The 6,812-nt window shown below is 41.1% G+C and overlaps 1 long non-coding RNA gene across 1 annotated transcript; it reads right to left on the bottom strand.

The window, feature by feature from the left end:
• Positions 1–2,216: 2,216 nt before the first annotated feature.
• On the bottom strand, positions 2,217–4,330 carry LOC141488620 (uncharacterized). The gene is made up of 3 exons (XR_012468739.1): positions 4,148–4,330; positions 3,229–3,348; positions 2,217–2,319 (listed from the first exon to the last, which is right to left on the bottom strand). It is a non-coding gene; the product is annotated as an uncharacterized LOC141488620 (long non-coding RNA).
• Positions 4,331–6,812: the final 2,482 nt, after the last annotated feature.

Raw genomic sequence — 6,812 nt, 5'->3', positions numbered from 1 at the left:
GTGAGGTTTTTATGACCTAATACAAGGGTCAATTTTTGTATAGGTGCTATGTACTGCTAAGAAAAAAAGTTTATTCTTTTCTATTCTTATTCAGGTTTTTCAGATTTATTATAATCTAATCTGAGAGAAAAAAGTGAGCTCCCCATTAGTATAGTTTTGTTATTTATTTACTTCTGTAATTCATTTAACAAAATGGAATGGAAACTTCGAGACAGAATTACAAGAAGGCAGATTTTGGTTCAGTATTAGGAAGAATTTGCTTGTTTTAGAACTATAGTATCATTGTCACCAATGGCCCAATGGGGTTAAGTGACTTGCCCAAGATCACACAGCTAGGTAACTATTAAATGTCTGAGGTCACATTTGAACTTAGGTCTTCCTGACTCCAGAGCTGGTACTCTATCCACTGTGCCACCTAGTTCCCCCTAAGTAATAGCAATATTATAAACATAACCAGCTGTGACAGAATTAACTACTCCAATCTTTACATTAAATTCATGACAAAAATGTCATGCACCTCCAGAGAGAAAAATGATGAATTCTGAATGCAGATTTAAGTATATTTTTTTTACTTTAGTTTTCTTAGGTTTTCTCTTGTGACATGGCTAATAGGGAAATCTGATATCAAATTGTCTGACTTCTCAAGGAGATGGGAAAATTCAGAGGAAGAGAGAGAATTTGCAACTCAAAAATTAAACCCCATAATTTTGAAAAAATTTATAAAAATTGGAAAATTTTAACAAAGTAAATTTAAAAAATTCTAAAAATAAGCTATGTCCCTTCCAGTTCTGATATTCTAAAGCTATAAGGTATCTCACAGTTCTGATCTTTTCTGTTTTAAAATCTCTTCCAGTTTTGATGGTATCTGTTCTGAGGTCCTTCTTAGCGCTAGAATTCTAGATTCTAAGATCGTTTTCAGCACTGGAACTAAATTCTAAGACCTCTTTCAGCTTTACACTCTGTTCTAATCTTCCTTCTACTTCTGGAATTCTGTTTTAAGGTTCCTTCCAGTTCTGATGTTCTTGCCCCAGAGCTAACATACCATTATCTTTATTCTAATATTCTGTAGTCCGTGTTCTACCTACAATATTCTATGGCTTATGTTAAGTCCTTCAAGCTGTAACATTTCCTGTTTGGTGGGTCCATGATTCATGGCTCTTCCAATGTAAGCAGACCGCCCTTGATCACCTGGGGCAGGATCTAACTAGCTTGGGCTAGAGCTCAACCACAAAGATAGGCCTCATGCCATTACCCACAGCCTAATAAGCCCAGTATTTTGCCAGACTGCTAGTGGGCAGGGAGTGTGGGATTCAGAGAAGGATTTTTGGTATGCCACCCCAGGACTGAGACTGTCCTCAACTTACTATACTCTTAGAATTTTGACACCTGGCTTGTGCTCCTCATGGGACCATAAAACCCTCAGGGCTCAGTGAGATCATTTATGTCCCTCTGCCTCTGAGTAGAAGGGTCACATTTATAAGGTGCTTTTATATGTACAAGCATTTAACATGCATTATCTCACTTGATCCTTCAACAACTTGTGAGACAGGTCTCTATAACTGAAAGGATTATTATTGCTTTCTTACAGACTAGAAAATTGAGCCTTGGAAATTTCGGCTTGTTCAATTGTATGCATTAGATCAAAGAGCTGAACCCAAATTTCTTTTGCTTCAAATCTAGCAGTGATTCTATTGTACCTCTTAACTTGTACCTCAGTTTTCCCTCTAAAGAGCACCACTGGCCTCTTTATCCAGTTTCTTAACTACAGTTCTCTAGGACCCCTTCCTCTCTTTCTTACTCTCCACATTTAGTGAGATGATAAATCCTATAATTTCTTGTTGCTGTTCACTCTTTTTTCACTTCTATTGGACTTTGTGTTGGGAGTTTTCTTGGCAAAGATATTAGAGGCTTTTGTTATTTCTTCCTTAAGCTCATTTTACAGATGAGGATTCCAGTCCCAGGACTTGATCCACCTAGCTGCCCATTCTCCCCTAGCTCTCCTTTCTGGGTCTCTCCAAATCTTACCTGTTCTTAAAGGACAAAGTAAGGGTTCCATCTTCCCACCAGGGAGCCTTCACCAACCACTCTAGTCCCCAATTTTCTTTTCTTTTCCAGTCCTCCATTTCTCTAACCCCATTACCCCCCCCCCATTGGACAGTAAACACATGCTCCTTTGTGCTATTGCTCTAATAATCCTGAGACTTTCTTCACTGCCATTCCCACTAACCTGTGAGCTTCCTGAGGACAGAGCTTGCTTCCCATTCATTTCCATCACCCTCTTCTCTCCTTTCTCCCCATCCAGATCAGAAACATAGAAACCTGTAGGAGGGAGGTTCGTAATTTTTTTATTTGGTTTTCAAACAGTCTTCCCATAGGGTCTTTCTCTGATGCTTCTTCTAGGCCTAGGGGTGATCTGAGTTCTCTCGGGCTATGCCAACAAACCTAAACTCTGACAGGTTCTCCTGAGCTGCAAATGATCTCATTAGTTAATGAGCTAATTGATGCTGCATTTTCATTCTGTAAATGAAAAAATGTGACTTGTAATTGTTTAATGGTGAATAGAAAAAAAGGCTACAAAATTCATGAGTAGAAGAAAAGAGAGAATGAAGTATAATGGATAACATGATAAATGTGGAGTCAGTAGGTCTTGGGTTTAAATCCTATCTTGGGAATATCCTTGAAAAGTCACTAAAGTTCTCTGTGCCTCAGTTTCCTTCTTTATGAAAAAAGGTTTCGTCTTGATAATCTCTAAAGGTCCTTTTCTATCTCTAAACCCATGAGCCTAAGTTCTCATGTTCTCTCTCTCTCTCTCGTTCTCTCTCTCTCTCTCGTTCTCTCTCTCTCTCTCTCTCTCACACACACACACACACACACACACACACACACACACCTCACACCCCCAACTCATTAACCTTAACTCCATACCCTCTGGATTGGTCACAAAGATACCCCGGAGGAAATTCAATTATCACTAATCCAAAGCCCTCATTTTACAGAGGAGAAAACATAATCCTAGTGAGCTCAACAAATATTCTTTCAAAAAAATTTATTTATTTATTAAGGGCACTATATTCTTTGGTCAAACACTATATTCTTCTTACTAGGAGTACAAATAATAAGAAAGAAAGATGGTCATTGCCCTGCTCTCAAGATGCTTACATTCTAATATGGGAAGACAAAACATAAAAGGAAGCATGAAAGGAAGAAAAGTAGTAGAGATGAAGGTACCTAGTTTGTGGGCTTTGTAGAGAAAGTATAGTCTGGAGCTCAGCCTGGAGACGTGAGATGTGGTTGGCTTGGGCAGAGGCTGCAGGAGCAGAGAGTACTTCCAATGTGCAAAATCCAGAACTGGAATGGAGCATGGAAGAGAAGGTCCATAGTAAAGCCCAGAGACAAAATGGGAGACTTCCTCATCTTCTCTTAATTCCAGTACCTTCCCTCTGTCAATTATTTCCTGTTTGTAACTTACTTTGTGTATATTTATTTGCATCTTGGCTCCCCTATTGGATTGCAAGCCCCATGAGGGCAGAGCCTGTCTTTTGCAATTTTTTTTTGGCCTGGAACACAGTTGGTGCTTAAAAAATGTGTAGTAAATCTATTTGTTCAATTGAATTGTCAAAGGTGACATAAATATTAGGTCAAACCTGACCTGAGCTTCTGGCTCCAAGTCCAATACTCTACCATACTGCCTACATACTGGTTGGAACCAGTCTGTGGAGAGCTTTAAATGCCTAAGGCATAGGCAATGAAGAGGCATTGGAAGTTGCTGAACATTTAAAAGGATTCGATTCTATTTTCCAAAACTTCCTTGATTGCTGAACTTCAATTAGATGCACTGGAGTCTCTTGACCTCCAACCAGGGAGGGGCCATCTGGGATGGCCTTAGGATTCTGGCAGTACTTGGTAGGTAGAAATAACTGGAATTATCACTTCACTAACATGGATAATTGGTTAAAATATCGAGCTTCCTCCACCTCCAATTTAGTTGATCTCCCATGTCCCCAGGTCCCACCCTGTCTTGGTTGCTGGCAGCCTTATTCCCCATATGGCAGTGCCTGTCCTGCAAATGTCTATTGCTATGTGGGTCTCTGAAGCTGTGTCTTGACTCCTTGGTTTCAGAGAAAGGGAAGACCTGGTCTCTGATTACCTTGCTTTCTCTTGCACTTGCCTTTTGTCACAGATGCACAGATGTCCATTCTACCTTGATTAGGTCACTTATAAATACCAAAACTGGGCTTTAATTCAGGTCCTCTGAATTCATTCCTATTTCCACGCTCCTGCTGTCTTTTTATCCTCTGGTCTCCACATAACCCATGGCGTAAGAATGTTCTGCCTAGGATTTATTCAAAAGGAAAAAACATATACACAAGTTCAGAAATGGTACATTAGGGGAATATATGAATGACAAAGGAGGAGACTGGGGACTTAAATTTCTTAAATTAATCTCTTTCCAGTTTTATAATTCCTCAGATCCAACTTAATCCAAGATTCCCTCTAAACTAGGAATTATGTCCTAAACTCCCTTTGGTTTCAAAACATTCCCACTCTTATATGGAATTTGTTCACTTGGACCCTAGAAGCTGAGGATAGTTAGGAAGTCCCATCCAAAGGGGAAAAGAGGATAAAGAGACAATAATCATATAAAGTTAAGATACATTCCTTCCCTAGTCCCCTACTTCCCTCATGAACTTTATGGATCATAGAACTTTAGGGATAAAAAGGATCTTAGAAATCATGAAATTCTCCATATCCATTTACAACTGATGAAACTAACGTCAGAGAGAAGTAATCTGCCCAAGATCTCATAGTTAGTAAGTAGTAAAGGTGGCTAGTTGGCACTGTGGACAGAGGATCAGACCTGGAGTCAGGAAAATCTAAGTTCAAATACAGCCACAGACCTTTATTAGTTGTGTGAACCCTGGATAAGTCATTTAACTCTGCTTATCTCATTTTCCTCATCTATAAAATGAGCTAGAGAAGGAAATGGTAAACCATTCCAATACCTTTGCCAATGAAATCCCAAATGGGGTCAAAAAAGTCAGACACAACTCAAATATTTGAATGACAACAAAGGTAGGCTTTGAACTCATATCTTGTGACTCCAGATTCCCTACTCTTTATATTATTAACCTTGCTGTCAATTCAAGGCCTTCAGTGGAGTGCATCATAGTAAACATTTCCACGGAGATTGTAGCCTGCTCTGAGATACAGACAATAGGAGAAGCCACAGGAGATCCCTGAGCACTTGATAATTTTAGAAAATGACTCTAGCTTGGCATACAAGTTGATCTACAAGTCAGATCAGGATAGAAGTGAGGGGAAGACAGACCAGTCAGGGGTTATGATAATAATTTAGTCTGAGAGCAGCCTGGGCAAAGAGGATGATGCTGTGCATGGGAAGGAGATGGAGGTGTTAGATAGCAGAATCTATACAAGTCTTGTCCTTGATCTGGCCTTAGTCAATGGAAAGACCTTAGTCAATTCATTTCCATTTTCTGGACTTCATCTGTCCAGCTTATAAAATGAAAAGACTGAACAAAAAAACTTTAAAGTTTCTCCTATCATTCTTTGTTCTAAAATTCCAGTCCTAATATTCCATATCTAAGAAGATTGTGGATTATTAGTTTGAAACCAGTAGGAACCTTAGAGTTTATTTAGAGTCAAAGTTTCTAACTTTACACAATTCTTATGATTCTGACATTTTATGTTCCAAGGACTTCTCAATTCTGACATTCTGTGTTCTAAGATCCCTTCCAGTTCTTTCACCCTTTGATACCCACAGATTCTTTGCCTTTCCCCTAGGCTCCTGGGCTGGTGCTGCCCAAGCAAAAAGACTCGAGGTTGGCTCTTCACATCAGCCTTTGATTCTGCCTGTCACCCATCTACCTCTTCTGAGCATTCCACATGGCCCCCATCATCACTTCCCCCCAGCAATTCCACATTTGTTGAGGCTGGAGAGGAGGAACCAGAGTCCCCCTTTCTCCCATTGGCCTCTCCAGGGACATTCCAAGGATAGATGGGAATTTCAGGAGGGGGCCAGAGAGAGGGAGGAAGAAGAAGGGAGAGTGAAAGAGGAAAGGGAATAAATTTTCAGAATCAAAGACCCACATTCCAAGCTCCACATTTAATAATAAGGGGATGTGCATCAATTCTCTCTAGGGAAAGAGGAGTGTGCTCTGGAGGTGCTGATCAAGCTTAGAAAAGTAGAAAAGGGAAAGGAAGAACAGGATCTTGGGTTGGGGGTGGGGGTGGGGGTGGGGACCCTAAGTCTGTAATCTCAGGCATCTGTGGTGGGGATTTACGACCTTGGCGTTTAGGGTAATACGTCATGCTGGAAGACCATCTATCCTGCTGTCACCCTATATCAGCTCTTGTGCGGGAAGCTGGCCCTGGAGCAGAGCCAGGAGGTGAGGAAGCATCCCAGAGGGGCTTGGCGTCTTCTGCCTACACCCTTCTATCGGATCTGCTGGGCCCTTTGGGAGACAAGAAGGCAGGGAGCTGTGACTCCTGTCCAGAGCAGCACCATCATCCAGTCTCTCAAGCCTGCAACCCAGATGTCATTCTCACCCACCCCGAGCCAATCATCTGTTGCTAAGACCTGTCAACTTCACCTCTGTAGCATCTCTCATTTGTAGGCTCCTTTCTCCTCCTGGTCCTGCCATCACTCTGCTGTAGGCTCTCATCACCTCACATCTGGACGATTGCAATAACCTGTGGGCGGATGTGCCTGCCTCTGATCCCTCCTGTATCCTAAGTGATCTTCCCAAAGTGCAGATCTGACCATGGCACCTCCCTATTTAATAAACTCCAGC

This window comes from Macrotis lagotis, chromosome 1, assembly GCF_037893015.1.
Source record: "Macrotis lagotis isolate mMagLag1 chromosome 1, bilby.v1.9.chrom.fasta, whole genome shotgun sequence".
Lineage (NCBI taxonomy): Eukaryota > Metazoa > Chordata > Mammalia > Peramelemorphia > Peramelidae > Macrotis > Macrotis lagotis.
This window is presented reverse-complemented; position numbering and strand designations above follow the sequence as displayed.